Source organism: Oreochromis aureus, linkage group 12 (assembly GCF_013358895.1).
Source record: "Oreochromis aureus strain Israel breed Guangdong linkage group 12, ZZ_aureus, whole genome shotgun sequence".
NCBI lineage: Eukaryota > Metazoa > Chordata > Actinopteri > Cichliformes > Cichlidae > Oreochromis > Oreochromis aureus.
Genome location: NC_052953.1, coordinates 38,328,019 through 38,345,373, shown reverse-complemented (window position 1 = coordinate 38,345,373; position 17,355 = coordinate 38,328,019). Strand labels below are relative to the sequence as shown.

General features: G+C 40.2%; 1 long non-coding RNA gene across 1 annotated transcript; it reads left to right on the top strand.

Moving 5' to 3' along the window:
- Positions 1-12,003: 12,003 nt before the first annotated feature.
- On the top strand, positions 12,004-17,034 carry LOC120443198. The gene is made up of 3 exons (XR_005615227.1): positions 12,004-12,057; positions 13,072-13,281; positions 16,737-17,034. It is a non-coding gene; the product is annotated as an uncharacterized LOC120443198 (long non-coding RNA).
- Positions 17,035-17,355: the final 321 nt, after the last annotated feature.

Sequence of the window (17,355 nt, the reverse complement as noted above, 5' to 3'; positions counted from 1 at the left end):
CATCATTTCCTCTCCAAGCTTAGGGTTATCTGCTTTGAGGTGTGTATTTGAGAGTTATATCAGGGAGGCAAGCAATTCTGATTTTAGACTTTCTTTTTCAGAAGAGCCAAAGTATGAAGAGTTGTACAGAGCGAAGGTATAACACCTTCAACAAGATAAGCAATCTCTGTGGGAGTCGAGTTTAGGTAGCTGCTCTGCACTGTGTTGGCAGAAAAGCATTGAAGAGGATGATCACAGTGGATGAATTGTAGTTACAGCACTTTTAGAAAGACATCTACTGTGATGAAATGTATTCCCCTCTGTTATGTAATCCATTCATAAAAGTGAATGTTATTAAGAAATCATCAGACAAAAGAGAGAATACTTTTAAATGTTCACTTTCTAATTATTCATATAAAACTCATTTATTCTTCAGCCTCGAGTGCCGTCTCTACCTCAGTCAACCAATGTGTTTTACATTCAAACAGAGAACATGAAGCTTGGTATGCTGTACAACATTTTAAAGGTGGGTTTGTGTCCCAGTCCAAACATTACAGCATAAATGAACCAGTGTTTGACTGTCGTAGATTTTGGGTGATCCAAATGCAAACTATATGTAAGTCCAGACTCCCTGAAGCAAGTTTTTGATATTATATCTACTGTACTTCCCTTAAGTGGAACGGGGAGGACCATCTTCACTGACTACAGTCAGCACACCAAATGGTGATGGAGGGCTTGTTTTTTCCTGCAAGGAAACAATCAAATTCTTTAGAACACCAAATTATAAGATACACAATCAAGCTGCGTTATCACATTGCTGCCATAGATACTGGACATGTGATAATGCCATGAAATCACTGTTCCAAAACTCGCTGGCTTCATTATATACTGTGCAGACAGAGTAGCATCTCTAAGCTAAATATGTGGGGACCAAACTGTTGTTGTGTGTAAGAACTTACACAGCATGACTTCACTGGAGTCACCTAGCAGTGAATGCCTCTGAGGATAACATCACAGTTATAACTAACAAATCTAACATCAGAAAGCAGAAATGATCAGTAAAGAGGCAATTTTACCAAGTCAAAGCACAAATCAAACAGGAAATAAAACGAGTTCATCTAAATTCTAATTAAAGTGCAGTATGATTAACACACACTGAAGATTATTAAATTCAAAAACCAGAAACACTTCACACCCAGTTGTTGTCTTTTTGTCCAATAGTTCCTTTTCTAGAGTTTGATGTAACATGAGAAGTGCTGTCCAGAGCCTCAAAGAAATCTTACCAGCAATTCTATTAAACTTCAGGATGTCTGAAAAAGCAGAAAGCAGGGAGAGTGAGAAGAGTCACACATTTATTTCAATCTTACAGGTTTTATCGTACAACTTAGAAAATAAATGCAAACTTTACTCTACCAAATTAGATTCACACATATACCACTCATTAAAAAATACTAATTTAAAAACAGCATCTACTACTATGAAAGTCTGAATGTGTGATATCTAAGATAAAACACAAGAAGACAACTTATGTTAAGTGTATACGTTTGTTAAATGTTAACTTTATTCCAGTAAATAGAATTTCTAACGTCATAAGAGCATACATGCACAATGACCAGGTTAATCATGCAGTAATATTTATATTTACCCTGAAATGTTTCTCGTGTTGTTTTAGAAGGACATGCTATATTATTTGTAACTATGAAACCATTTGAAACAGTCAGTCACTGATATGGTTTATGGAGGTCTTAAATTTGGCTTTGACTTGCACAACCAAATTTGTATCTGAGTACAATTTTTAATAAGTGAAATACCATTAATATTTAAAATGTTTAAAATGAGGTTGAACATATTGATAAAACCAAAGTATCATGAGTTTGTAAATTAATGTGCTGGGTTGCCACCTCCTTTAACTGCCGGACTGTAATGATTAGCCCATGGGTCTCACTTTGAGAACTACAGATCTAAGCGCTAAGGTCCAGGTAATTTGTCAGATACTGCAAAGCCTTACAGCATTGACTTTGTTTTACAAAGTATGCATTCACTATTACAAAAAGTCAAGAACTTGGTAAACACAATCCACAGGGCCAGCCTGTAGGAGTCACTAGTGAGGTAACAGTGACACGAGTCCTCACTTTGTTCCCACCCACAAATACTGTTCATTAAGATGGATGGAGTGCCTTGCCAAGCCAGGAGCACAGCTGCAGGGAATGAACTGTAAATTGGTCTCTTGGGTGGCCGGTAAGTGCTTTAACCCGCTTTTGGTCAAATTCCCCACTTTTTAAATGTGTGGTTGATGGACAGTGCTGTCCCATAATACAGCAAGTAACAGAAAGGATAGAGCTACTGCAAAGAAGCTTGGTTCCATGTACATTACAAGCTTTTTATCATGAGGTCTGATAGTCATGCTTCCCTCCATTAGTTTTGTTCATTGGTTTGTTTCTGTGTCTCTCCTAGCTTCTTGCTATAACTTGGATGAAGACCACACACACACACACACACACACACACACACACACACGCACACACATTTATGTATATATATTTATATAGTATTTATACAGTATTTATACACACACACACAAAGAAGAGACATCTCCTGTACATGAATGACATCAAGCTGTATTCCAAAGAGCAAATGAGAGATAGACTTACTGATCCACTTCACCATTCATACTATTCAGACTGGATGAGTGTGGCAGGATGGATGCAAACAGAGGGAAGTTGAGACTTAAACTTTTTCCAGAATGAAGCTGTGGAGTTGCCAGAAGGTAGAATACCAGATTCATAGGACAGGTGCAAGTACCTGTGAACTATGCTAAAGATGCCCAAAGGTCATCTACAGTACTTTCAGAGTACCTCCAGAAGGTAAGACAGCTGTTGAAAGCCAGCTGAACAGTAGGAATGCGATCTAAACAATAAATCCATGAACTCTACTGGTCATCAGATACCCAACTGGAATAATAAGGTGGCCACAGGAAGAGATAGAGGCGATGATGCAATAGTGGCAAGATGACAATATACTAAAACTCCTCATAATGGATGGAGGTCTTCACTCGAAGTCTACGAGCAATGGAAAGAGGATGAGTGAGTTTCAGTTCCTCAATCCAGGATTAAACACAGAGCATCTGTGAATACATCAGGAAGATGGCTCCAAGAATGCCAGGCAGCTGAAGACAGATAATGACAAGGAACAGAACAGGAAGAGGAAATATCATGGATGACCAGGCCCCTACATGGAATGTTACATTGACAAAAAGAGAAAGTGGTTGACAACAAGAAACCCTACCAGTGGCTAGAAAAGGCTGCCTGAAAGCACACGGCAGCACAGGAATAGGCCCTAAGCGATTGTGGCTCAAGAGTTGGGAGTTCGCCTTGTAATCGGAAGGTTACCGGTTCGAGCCCCGGCTCGGACAGTCTCGGTCGTTGTGTCCTTGGGCAAGACACTTCACCCGTTGCCTACTGGTGGTGGTCAGAGGGCCCGGTGGCGCCAGTGTCCGGCAGCCTCGCCTCTGTCAGTGCGCCCCAGGGTGGCTGTGGTTACAACGTAGCTTGCCATCACCAGTGTGTGAATGTGTGTGTGAATGGGTGAATGACTGGATATGTAAAGCGCTTTGGGGTCCTTAGGGACCAGAAAGGCGCTATATAAATACAGGCCATTTACCATTTACCATTTAAGCACAAGATCCATAGGAGCAGGCGTGTACCACAGCTGACAGGACCCAGGTTCAGACTATGGGTGGCTGTAGCTCAGGATCCAGAGCAGGTTATCTAGTGATCGGAAGGTTGGTATTTTGACTGGCTGCTCTAATCTGCATGCCAAATATTCCTGTTACCTCAAGTTACTCTCCAATCCATCCATCAGAGTACAAAAGTGTGTAAATGGTAGATAGAAAGCACTTACAGGAAAAGGTGCTTGTATGAGTGGGTGAATGATTCATGTTGTATAAAACGTTTTGAGTGCTCCTGAGAGTAGAAAAGCGCTATATAAGAATCAGTCCATTTACTGTGCAAAGATGCCTCAGAGACTAACCAACAGATAATAGCAGAATATAAAATACAGGCTGGGATGCCATACACTGAGACACAGGACCGAAGGGCTGGGATAGTGTATAGAAATATATGTGATTTACATGGATTATAAGTCGCAAAGTCCCAGTGGGAGACAAAGTCAAAGATGGTTGAGAAGAACAGGTCTAGGGTCCTGCGAGACTTCAGGTTACAGACAGACCTGCTGGTTTACCAGACGTAGAACCAGACATACTGAATCTGATTCTGGATTTACAAGGAGCCAATGAAGAGAAGTCAATATAGGAAATAAATTCTCAAATACATTGTTGTATTTGAGAAGATGCAGGGGTAAGGTTGCTCTAAAAAAACTGTGCATAGTACACGTCAGTCAGTCAGGTCACCTGGAAGTGTTCCATAGAGAGATATGTCTCATCAAAAAACAATGGACACGGCAGTGTAGTCACCTCATCCTGCAGTACAGGACTGGACCCCAATTAAATGGTCTATACACTTTGTGGATGAGACTGTTATCAATGCTTTTAACAGCATTTTTCAAAGTTGGAAGCAAAAAATAGAAATTTACATAGCATCAAGGGCAGTTCAGGGTTGTTTTGAACTGTTACTCATATGTGTATGGAGGAATTTGACATTTTAAACATAGCAAAATAATGTAGAGCTTTTTTAATGCTCTGTAAGATTTCCAGTTTTGTAATTCCTGGATATTAAACATTTTTTCAGGGGAGGTTTAGCCCAGCACAATTTCCTTGAACTTGTGTGTACTAATCTTTAGCCAATTCCATGGAAGACATGGAAATCGGGATTTCCATGTCTTCCTGTAGGTTGGTAAAGAGAAAACTATAGAAGAGGATCAGTGACTGCTTGGCATCTGTCAGAGAATAGTCTTTTTTCTTTAGTATAAAATAAGAGGATGGAGAAATTTTAACCTTTATTTTAATACAAAGTTTTTGTTTTGTATTTGTGCCTATTTTATATCATCAAAATGTTAAAATGAGGATTAATAAGTTTCCAGATGCTCTTAATTGTGTTGTCTACCTCTAAACAAATAAAGATACAAATACAAAGTCATTTCAGGAACTCTGTCTGGTCTTATTTTGTGGGTCTGCACTTACCACTCTGGAAGCAAGACTAAGTAAGAGTTTAATTCTGTTAACACACTGCTCCCTGCACACTGGGGCAAGCCAGGCTCAATGGGGCCTGATTTATGTGCTGACAGGCTATGGAGGCTCAGTGTTCTGTGTGCACTGGAAGACAGATCACTGCTGGAAGCTAAATAAAAAATCAATGAGAGTGAAGCTGGTTGGTTAGGGAGAGCGTCCGCTCGGCTTGAGTTTAACAGCGTTTTAACTCTCCGCTGACTGAGGTTGGGGGAACGGCCATCGATTTTGCCCCTCTGCAACCCCAGCCCCATCACCTTCCTTTCTGTCTTTTAATAAGTCAGTTTGGTGTGTGTGTGTGTGTGTGTGTGTGTGTGTGTGTGGTATACTTCAGTTTCTTTTTCTGTCAAAGACTGAGATGTGACTATGTAAGTGAGGGTAACACACCTTTTAAGACTCACATAAACTTTTAATATACTTTTCAAAAAAATAAAGGAACTTTTAATCAGATTATGGCATCAAGTCCTTCAAACTTCTGGTGTATTGATCTGGTCGGTTAAGTAACAGACGATGTTGTTAATCAGTTTCAGCTGCATTGGTGCTATTGGAATTAACAACAGACGCACAGATGCATTGGCCATACCTACAGTAGACCAAGGTTGCACGGGTACTCCAACTCCAGGATGCCATATCATTATGTGCCATTTCCAGGAGTTTTGCTGTATCTTGCAGCACAGTCTCAAGAGCATGGAAAAGATTCCAGGAAACAGACAATTACTCCACGAGAGGTTGATAGGAGTGCTCTCTCACAGACTTGCACAAAACTTCACAGATGTTCCAGCATTTTCCATCACATTAAACTCTCTAAGATTTAAGTAACCACTACACTTTACTATAAAAATAACTTATAATGAATAAAAGAAAATGAACATATGCTGAAGTGACTTTGTACATTTTGCCCAAAGAAACCACATGACACCGTTACGAATATGTCACACCTTAAAATGTATGTGGTGTTTATGGAAAGGACTAAGTTGTCTGTTGACCAGCCTATTTGAATGTAAGCCTTTCCCTGTCATATTAAACTTTAGAGTATTTGCTGCTTTTTTGTGGTGTTCCAGGAGAAGGTGTGGTGCTATGTTGCTTTTAATAAAATCTTTATAAAACTTACATTAGTAGACTTAAAGGTAAATACAAGGTTTTTAGGGACAGGGATTTGTTGCCATGTCTAGTAGCACTAACTGAAAGGATCACCAATTACAGGTTACAGTTTGAGTCTTGAAGAAATAAATATTTTACAACTTGTCATTTCATTTAACATATTCAAATCACAGGTGGAATAATGCTTTAATATTTGCTTAAAATGAAAGCTGTAAACATCCATCAAAATCAAGTGAAAAAAGTTTAAGAAAAATGAAATAATAATATGTAATGATGTACTGTGAGTACAGCTGTGATTGATAGAAAAAAAAAAAAGACTTATTTAGTACTGGGAAAATCTCAAATTTGACTGTGCCAGAAAAGTAAGGGTCACCAACAGCACAACAATTAGTCCTGTGAGAAAATACATTTTTATGTCAGTGGAGCTGTTACCAAAATGTCTCAACAAATGGGCAGGCTTCTCCAAGAAGCTTCTAGTTTTAGATGCTGTGTAAAACAAAAGAAACAACAAACCGGCATGGCTACTAAAGTACAGTAATGGACAAAAGTCAATGAGCAAAATGAGCCACCCCTCATTTTTGTTTGACTTTTTTTCCTCATAATGATTTAGTGGTCTTGAGCGATTGATCTCCAGGCTCTGTGATGGTCTCGCAAACCTTTTCCTCATACACTGATTGCTTTTTCTCAGTTCAGCCCTTGTGCATTTCAGAGGAACCTTTGAATCATGCAAGCATAAAAATGGAACTAGACCAAGAAAAGAACCAGTGTCGTGTTTGCTGATGACAACCAACCAACCAACAACACATTTGTTCCCATTTCTTTAGCTGCATCTATGAACAATGCTGAAGATAACATAGTTCAACATGAATAAAAGAGTAAACTCAGCAGACTCAAACAACTGACATGATATTTAAAACAAGAAATCACATTTTGAAGCTGCTGATTTCATTCACTACACTTCTTACAAAATAATTATTAATTTCATAGAAGTGTGGGTGAACACAGGACACAGACATTTAAACAGATGATAATAAAAACAATTTTCCCTTCCTAATTTAATAACATTTCAATATTACTCACACCTGTGTAAATAAGCTTTCGATACCTGTGTCGAAAGGTAGCTGCACTCTTTAGATTATACAGGATTAATCCTTTAATCGTTTTTAGGACCCTGAGGTCAATTTTGTTAGCCACACCAAAGCCCGATCACTACCAGACCTGTTGAGTCAAGAAATCGCTGAAAAAGAAGCTAAGTAGGTTAAAAAAAAATCTCAAAAAGCAACACATCCTGCCATGATCTTAAACAAATGTGATGTTAATCTTAGAACAAGAACAATTATTATATTATTAACAATTAAGAAAGAGACTGGGCTAAAGTGGCACCAGTGGGAAAGAGTAAAAAATCACTGTTGATGAAAAAAGAACAAAAAAATCTTGTCTCACATTTACCAAAACACATCTTAATATCCCCAAGACTTGAAAAAATATTCTAAGGACTCAAAAGAATGGAACTTTTTGGAAAGTTTGAGTCCAATTACATCTGGCATAAAACAGCATTTTAGAAAAATAACATCATAGCAGCAGTTAAACAGGAGGTGATGGATGAGGGAACCATGAATTCTGCTCTCTACCAGATAAATCCCAAAGCAGAATCTCCACCTATGAATGGCCCAACAAAAGTAAAACAAAAAAACTTAAACAATATTAATGTTTTGGGGTGGCCAAATCAGAGTCTGTACATAAATCAGAGTGAGATGCTTTGAAAGGACAAAAACTGTCCAATATGGTTGAATGAAAACAATTCTGGGCCAACATTTCTCCACAGTGATACGGCCTGGCAGGTCTGGATGACTTTCTTCCCTTAATGAATTAAATCCGCATTTAAAAACAGCATTTTGTATTTACTTGTTTATGACTAATACAATACAATAAAATAATAACATGTGTTTGAGGATCTGAAACTTTTAAGTGTCGCAAATGTCTAGCGTAAGAAATCAACTAGGGGCAGATAGTTTTCTGTGGCACTGTACACTTTCATTAATGACCAGACAAAAGCAGACCTTGCACCAAGTCACCCAGTGTTTGTATAAATAAAATCCCTGGGCAACAATTTCTCAACATCACTACTGTTTTTAAAAAAATGTAAAAGTTTAGCAAGACTGCCAAACCGTAATGAAATATTTCCATGACGCTTATCTTTAGATAAAAAAGTGTGCTGTATTGTGCCCTCTCACCCCAACTGCAGCCCTCTCTGACTGGCTCTCCCTGATCACCCTAATGAGGCCTGGGCATGAAGCAGGGCAAGAGGGCACCGCCATTATCCCATGTCTCCCCCATTAAAATCACTTCCAACAGCAGTGACTGTCCAACATGCAGTCATCCTCCACTACAATTAGCGAGTAAAATTATGCAAATATAAAACAGGGGAGCTGCTGTAAGGATGCACAACACAGAGATGGGGAGGTGATCTGAAGGAAAAGTGAGGAGGCGGGTTGTCCAGAGGGCAGACAGTGATTAGTAGCATCAATGTATCCATCGTCATGGAGATGATGTTGTTTGGGTGGGGACAGAGTGAGATGACTGAGTGACAGGAGTAATTACTTAGGAGAGGTCACCCTGGGGTGATAGGGGGTGAGACGGCACTGCTAGCGACCCGCCGGCCCCCTGTGTCACTAACAGCCACCTACTGAACTTTGCACAGCCCTGTTAAAGAGAGGTCGCTGTACATACGCTTTACTAACAATATTAAGCGCTGAGCTTTACATCCATGTAAATCTGACTTTGCACACCTCCATACTCTTACAGTCCACTAAATGGCCGCTGCATATGTTATTCTTGAACACATTCTGTCATTTTTCCATCAGGATATTTCTAGTCTTCTTGATTTGCATATTTTGAGTCTGTAGAGTTTAGCTAATGACTGTGACCTGTCCAGGGTGTACCCTGCCTCTCGCCCAGTGGCAGCATACTCCAGCCCCCTGAACATGACAAGGATAAACAGAAGAGAATGGATGGATAGCTAATGACTGGATGGCTGGACTTCAGCTTATTAATTTATTTCTTGAGCAACAGGTGAGCAACTGAAAAGTAAACATTTTTGTCCTGATGTTGGACACTATCTTATGCTTAAAGCTACTGATTCGTTCATACTGTGGACTACATTTTTAAGCTAACGTTAGCAAGTTCTGCACATTCCTGGTGCTATGTGGGAGTGAAAGAAAGGCATTGAGGTAAGGTGCTTTGGAGCAAGCATAAATCCTCCTCGAGTCCTTTATCTAGAAATTAAATCCCAGCCATGAGGAAGTACAAAAGTTAAAGAAGTTCTATTTTTTTAAGTTCTGTTACAACTCATTCATACAATATCAAAAAAAACCAGAAAAAACCCAAATGCATGAAAAGTGCTTCAATATTGCACACAGAATCTTGCAAAGTTGTAATTTTAGCTCTAACCAAAATATTGTCCTAACCCTTGTCAGCCCCTTCCATAGTATCACTAATAACAATTTGATTTAACTGTTTCACTATCACTCAATGTCACCCCTGTGATGGACTGTTACATAATAAAATGCTTTTTGTTGACAGGGACAAATGATTGCTTCAGTTCAGTTTGAGGAACATGTTATTGCTCAGTCATATAAAATTACCACGTTGAGTCCGCCCTGCACGCACTGATACAGTCCTGCTTCTAAACTGTCCTTGAATATGTAAAAAAAACACATGAGGACTAAAAATCTACCCTCTAAAAGCTTCAAACTGATGCTCACAAGCATAGAAGCATGAGAACACACAAAAACACACACTCACAGACAAAGCCTGAGGGGAAGTGACAGAGCCACCTGGAAGCGCTGCAGAGCCTGCTGTGAGTAGAGGAGTGGAGCTCTCTCCACAGATCAGCCCCACAAAGGAATCTCTCTGTCAGTGGTTTACTTCTCTTCATACGACTTGTCACCACGTTCTTCCTCTTTAGTGCTTTTCTCTCTTAGATGAAGCCATGTTAGAGTGAGGGTGGAGGAACGGAGCTCTAATGCATTCAGAGGAGGTTGGTTGTGAAGTCTGGTTCCCCCCATGCTCTTCCTCCGAGGCTGGTCTATTGATTGTTGTGTGCATTGCTGCTTCCTGAGATCCCCGTCAAGCCTTGTTATACCAGTAGCGTTCCTTTGCCTCGCTTTGGCAGGTAACTACAGCGGTGCAGTCTCGGATTTTAACAGTTCCTGAGCTTCATCTGACACGTTCAGGCTTTTTTCTCTGTATTAGTCTTCATTCCATTTGGTCCTTAATGGGCATTACTTTGTAGTTTTGACACACTGCTTGCCAATTAAAATGTAAAACTAAATTTCTTCTTAATTTCTGTCAACAAAATTTTAATTTCTGTAGGTGCTGGTTTTCACAGTATTTCCTCTGCTACTAAGGCACTCTTGAATTCCCAAAATGAAGCTTAGTGAATGGCTTTAATCCCCCAAATCTAAGCATGGACAGAGCAAATTTCAGCAAGCACCTTTAATATTAAAGACTGAGTAAACACAGTGTTTAAATGATTTTTATTTAATAAGGGAAATGAGTTATCCAAACTTACCTGGCCCTGTGTGAAAAGTAACTGTCTGTAAAACTGAGTTGAGTTTCACAAGATGATCATCAATACGTGATTGCTGCCAGACCCATTGAATCGAGAAATCAGTGTAGTTGGCTAAAAGATCTCAAAAACATCAACCAATCGAAAGAAAAATCTGGGAAACAAACGTTTTCACATCTATCAGTTACAAAAATATCACAAAGTCATGTCTAAAGCTGGGAGCCAATGGAGAAAACTTGAAGTAGTGGTAAACCTTCCCAGGAGTCTTTCCCAAAATTACTCCAAGAGCACATCAACAACTCATCCAGGAGGGAACAAAAACCCCAAAACAACATTTAAAGAACTGCAGCTCTCACTTGTCCCAGTTAAGGTCCACAGCAGGTGAAAACCACTGCTGACCAAAAGGTCAGTTCTTTTTTATATACATGTAGCGCCAAATCACAACAACACGACAATAACAGAAAGAAAACCCCAAGAGTCAGAAGGCCCCCTGAGAAAATACTATGAGCGACAGTGGGAAGGAAAAACTGCCCATAAAGCAAATTAATGTGACGCTGTACCTAAACATAATAAAGACTAGGGATGGGTATCGAAACCCGGTTCTTGTTGAGAACCGGTTCCCACTGTTTCAATTCCTTGGAATTGTTTGCCATTTTTGCAAACGATTCCCTTATCGATTCCAGTCGCCCCGAATGACGTCACCACGTTGCGGAGCGTCATTTACCTGGCAGGGCGTCTAAGCGGCTCAAACGCTCAAAAGTTTGGTTATACTTTACGAGAACAGATGACAACAGGGCAACTTGCAATACTTGCAAAGTAGATATTTCATTTAAAGGAGGAAACACTACAAATATGCAAAAGCATTTGCTCACAAAACACGCGATGAACTTAAATGAATGTCGTGTTTTTAATTCCGCTCTGGACTCGTGAATCTCAACCCAGCAGCAGCGGTAACGTTTGCACGTCCTCTCCCGTTAATGCGGCAGGTAAATAATCAACTAACAGTGCATATTATGTTAGCGCGATCTGCCTTATTACAAAACCTGCCGTTACTGTGCATTTAGGTGACCATGATGAGAGAGACAGAGTCTGGCTGGCAGTTCTCGCTGCAGTCTACCGTTAGCGTCTCCTTTCAGGCCAGGATAGACGAATGTCACCGAGCAGTGACTAAGTTTGTGGTCAAAGGCTTGCACCCATGTGCCACAGCAGATGCCCCCGATTTTCGGTAAGTGAATGTGTTTAATTGTAGGCAGGGACATTACTGGATATTCTTGTGTAATTGCTACAGAACAATTTATGTTATACTTTGTTATTGCTACAGAAGAATATTTATTTTATTATTTTACATTTACAACTTTTTTTTCCTGGGGACCCTGTGACACCCCATTGAAGAGCCGTAGGCTGTGGATCTCTTAAGATCTCACTGTTGGGTTTGTAAGGCCATGTTACGCCTAAATTTCTATCTTGTTCAAAGAGAAGATATAAAACAAAGTTCTAAGCTAATCGACCTTAGTGTTCTCCTTTTTTAAATCCCCCATCCCTAATAAAGACTATGCAAAGCTAAATATCTGCTTGTTATAAAGCAGCTTATTGAGTGACAGTAATGTATGAGCGAACCAAAGAGTGACTGGAAAGCCTTTAGGGTGCCAGCCGACAGCTATCGACTTTTCCTTCCCATGTTTTCCTGAACATGTTCACGGCAGTCATACCGACTAACTGGGAAGCTGGCTGCCGTGTTCCCACTGCACGCTGGATAGCCTTAAAACTTTGTGGGGAGCTTATGAAAAGTTGATCCGAGTAAATATTTTATGTAGGCCATTTTTGTGTTTGATTACCCAGCTCGCTGATGTGTATATGCAGCCCTGGGAGCACGGGGAGGACAAACTCAACCCGCCGTTTGCCACTCATTTGATGCACTCATCCATACAAGCTCCCTCCTTCACTTTCTCTCGCTCTTTGCTCTGCCCATTAACTTCAATTAATGTGATGGTTCATCAGCGGTGAAGGACTCTGTCATGGGGATGTACCCCACTACTTATCTGATTACTCTTAATGGGAGAAAATACGATAAACAAATTCAATTATCCCTGACCTATTTCCAGTGGTGGGGACATGAGATTATTATTCATGTCATCTCTGACGTATGAATATGAAGAGGTCTAATTACCTTGGTGTCACATTATGGATGGACAGGGTATGTAAATATATTCATGGTGATGAACCTCTCTGTTTTGTAAAGGCCAGAAAGGGAGTGAGTGATACTGAAGATGAACACCCCCTGTTGTGTCCTCGGTGGCCATCAATTCTTCACCGAGAGCGGCCTTCGTCCGCCTGTATTGATGATAGGAGTGCCGGCACCACGGAGTCCTCCAGCAACCACACAAATGATGAAGACGGATGGATATAGATTTCATTAAATCTGGACCTGACTACATGAAGATTGAAGGAGGTAATTGAAGACAAAAGCACGCCATGTTTACCAATCCAGCTTCTTATCATTTAAATCCCACTTTTAAGCATTTCGCACACGTGTTACAACAGATGAGCCTGTAACTGCATCAAATGTTTGCTTTTTCTTCTTTATATTAAACTATTCTAACACATAATTCCTCTTCAAATCAATAAATGAATGCAACTATTAAAGATACACAAAAACAAATAGGAAAGTCTTCATAAGACCCTTATTTGGATTTTGTGGTGGTAGAGAGTGTCATGTGACATTGGTCCAAAGTAGGCCCCAAACCACTGAGTCATTCTGAATGATCTGGGTACTTGTCTTTCTGAAGCTCTGTAAGCGATAAGGGCCACTTTGATTTGTGCAGTGAGTCTTTCCACTGAGCCAAAGTTTGTCTTTCACAAATCATAACACAAACATCAGATCCCCACACTACAGGGGACAATGGTTCAGTCGTCTCGTTTACCTTAACACTGTTTAACTGTAGGAGACACGTTTACCAGCTTAGATTACACAGATTAGATTACACAGATTACACATTGCTATCATCAGGTGGAGAGAAGTAGTATTTAAAAAGAACGTGTCTGCATGTCTGCTGGCTGTGTCACAGATTTTAAGGTGAAGACATGCCGCGTGTTTCCAGCTCGTTCCGTTGCCTTGAAGTTGACAAAAGAAATAACTATTAACTGTCCTAACATCCACAGTCACCATGTGGAGTTAGGACTAAGGCTTTAATGAATAAGCTATTTTTTTAGAAACTAAAAGATGTAACTTTTTACATAAAGCCTCGGGGTTTTCAATTAATCTATTAAAAGGGTTCAAATGAAGTTAATCCAAACTCTATGCTTGGCCTTACACAGGATGCCAATGACAGCAGATGTTACAAACATAAAGTGCCAGTATAGATGCCTCAATATAAAATATTATAGAAAATAGGTGAAACAAAGACATAAGATATAATAAATAAACTCCATGTAGTCCTCTTTTTTTATTTATTTTTGCTCAGTATGAAGACAATTTGAATATTGTGCAGTATGAAGGGACTTTTATGTAGTGCTCCTCAGCATGGCCTATCTGTGGAATAGCATGGGCTCCCTCTGTTGGCCAGTTGCCGGCTTGTGCTCCAGCTTTGATAGAGGTGATGTGGGGCCAGTGTGACTGTCACCGGAGATAAATGGAGGTTCAGGAGTGTTTGGGCCACTGTTCCCGTTTCATCTCATAAAGGGAAACAAAAACTCTACATCTTTAGAAATGAGGAAATTCACTTGAATGAACCCTTGCTGAGAATGAGTGTCTGCTGTTGTGAGTCCTGTGCTTCCTTACATTGAGCTGTTGACTGCTCATGTTTAAATCTTTATGTGCCTTTCTTTCCCGTTTCTCTTCTCTAACTCACAGCCCTCTCCACTTTTCCCGTTTGTGTGTGTGCACGCATGCACATGTGAGAGAGAGTGTGTACATTTCTCCATCTCTGAATACACTGGCGCTTGTGTCTCAGAGAGTTCACTGACTCTAAAGGATCGATGAAGGGAGGAGATTCAGAGCCAATTATTTTCAGCTTAATGGTCCCTGGGGTGTAGGGGTGAGCAACAACAAAACGCCTTCAAGAGACATCAATTCTGGACAAGCCAGATCCTCCATCTCTGCACTGCCACAGTGTGGGCATCAACTCCCAGCTCTCAGGAGGAGAGGGAAGTGCACGTACACTGAGAAACATGTGCACAGCAACAACAGCTGGAAAGTGTAGACTTTCTCCATGTGACACCCTAAACCAGGAAAACAGCTTGATGGCAGACAGGTAAAGGAAAAGAAATCTGCTCAAAGCCGAAGGAAAGGAAAAAGGAAGCCAGTCCACTTCTTATCCATCCTTTCGCCGGGGACTTGGTTAGGCTTGCATCTTGTTTTAGACACTTGCTAGATAAGCAAACATTACTGCAATGAAAACCATATACATGAACCCAGACTAGCTGCCAGTGATCCAGTGGATGTTAGCGGGTTCAAAGGTGATTGTTTTGTTGTCTTTTTCTCACTGTGCAAAGCAGTCACAGAGACTATTTGGCCGTGCATGGCAGCTTAGCACTTGACTGTTTCTCAGTTACATCATTATGTCATTGATTTCATTAACTGTTTTACCCTCAGTTGAAGGTGGGCAGGTCCTGCCCTAGGCTCTGCCTGCTTGTGGAGCTTTCTGGTATCCCACCCTTCACACCTGAAGCAACCAGTATTTAAGAACCAACTCAAGCTTCTACTCTCTGCCAAATTGTCATATATTGGCTACAATAATCAGGCTCTCTGATGAGTCCTGTGGTCCCTGGTGCTAGCATACTTGCTCAGATGACATCTCTCATCGGCTGAAGGGCTCATATTGCCCGACTGACACTATTTCCTCTGGGCTGCAAAATGCAGACCAGAGGAAATGTTTTGGAAAAGTTGTGCCTGTCCACCCTGCACTGTGCAATCATAACCAGTTGATTCCAGTCAGAATCCACTCAGCTCCTGGAATATCCAAATAAGAATCCAGTTCACTCTGCACGTTAAGTTTTCCTTTCATTAAGTCACACTCACTAACTCTTTCTCCTGTCTGGCAGAAGTGGCCTCTGGTGGTGCTCCTCAGTGCCCCACCTAATTCCTCTTTGCTAATCTCTGTGTGAACCTGGCAATAAACCATTTCAACTTCATACTGTCGTTTTGGGTCATTCAAGAATTCTCCATCATAAGAGCCGTGTTTGGCTTTGACAATAATTTGTAAACCAAATTATTTGAACTACCTTATTGTTTCCTTCACATGCTGTTGGAAAAACACCAAAATAATTTGGAAATATTTCCCCTGAGTTATGTGGAGGCCAGTTTTAAGACCAAACAACGCATTGTTTAATTAGCACATGTTTTAGCCATGATGATATTTACATTTCAGATATAGGATTCTGAACCAACATAACACTTTATAATTACCAGACACATCATATTTCACAAGCATTTCTTGCTTACTTTAAAAAAAAGCGTTTTTTTTTTCACTCTAAATGTGATGATAAAATACTGCCTGTGATAATATCTACATCAGTAAAGACAATACTTTCTTTGTCGCATCCCAAAGCTGTTTTGAGACACTTTATTTTAGGTAACAATGGAGCAACCTGAAAAATGAAGCCAGTGCACGAGTGCCACAAAAAATGCCACAAAAAATGGTTCCTCTTGGTGCCACATAACTCTGGCTCCAAATTGAGTCAATCTTCCATGTTAATGTATATTATACACACTACATGCGCAAAATTATAACCAGTTGATTCTGACTGGAATCAACTGGTTATGATTGCACAGTGCAGGGTGGACAGGCACATGACTGTAAGCATATCTCTTCCACCTGGATGAAGTATGTTGTTGGTGATGTTGTTGGTGTGTTGAGGCGCTTACTTCCTGAGTGAGAAAAGAAAAGAAAAACTCTCTTTTAACAGGAAGAAAATTCCAGCAGACCCAGGCTGAGGGAGGAGCGGCCATTTGATCTGCAGCGACTAGTTGTGGGTGAGGAGAGGAAGACAGGACAAAGACACGCGGTGGAAAAGAACCAGAGATTAATAATAACTAATGATTAAATACAAAGTACTGTATAAACACTGCTGATAGAAGAAACACTATTGTAGTATATCTAATGCCATAAGTCATAACTATATGCTTTATTAAAAAGGAAAGTTTCAAGTCGAATCTTAAAAATAGAGAAGGTGTATGTCTCCTATATCCAAACTGGGAGTGGCCTAAAATCTGAAGGCTAGGATATTTAAAAGTAGAATGGGAGGCAGCTCCCATTCTACTTTTAAATATCCTAGAAACCACAAGTAAGACTGCAGTCTGAGAGCAAAGTGCTCTATTGGGGTGATATGGTACTAGTATGGTGATAATATGGCATATTTCTCCTATACTGGCTTCCCTTCATTGGCTTCCTGTTAAATCAAGAATTTAAATTTAAAATCTTTCTCATCATTTACAAGGTCTTAAATAATCAGGCCCCATCTGCTCTTAATGACCTCATAATACCATGTCACCCCATCAGAGCACATCGCTCTATTCACTCAGTGT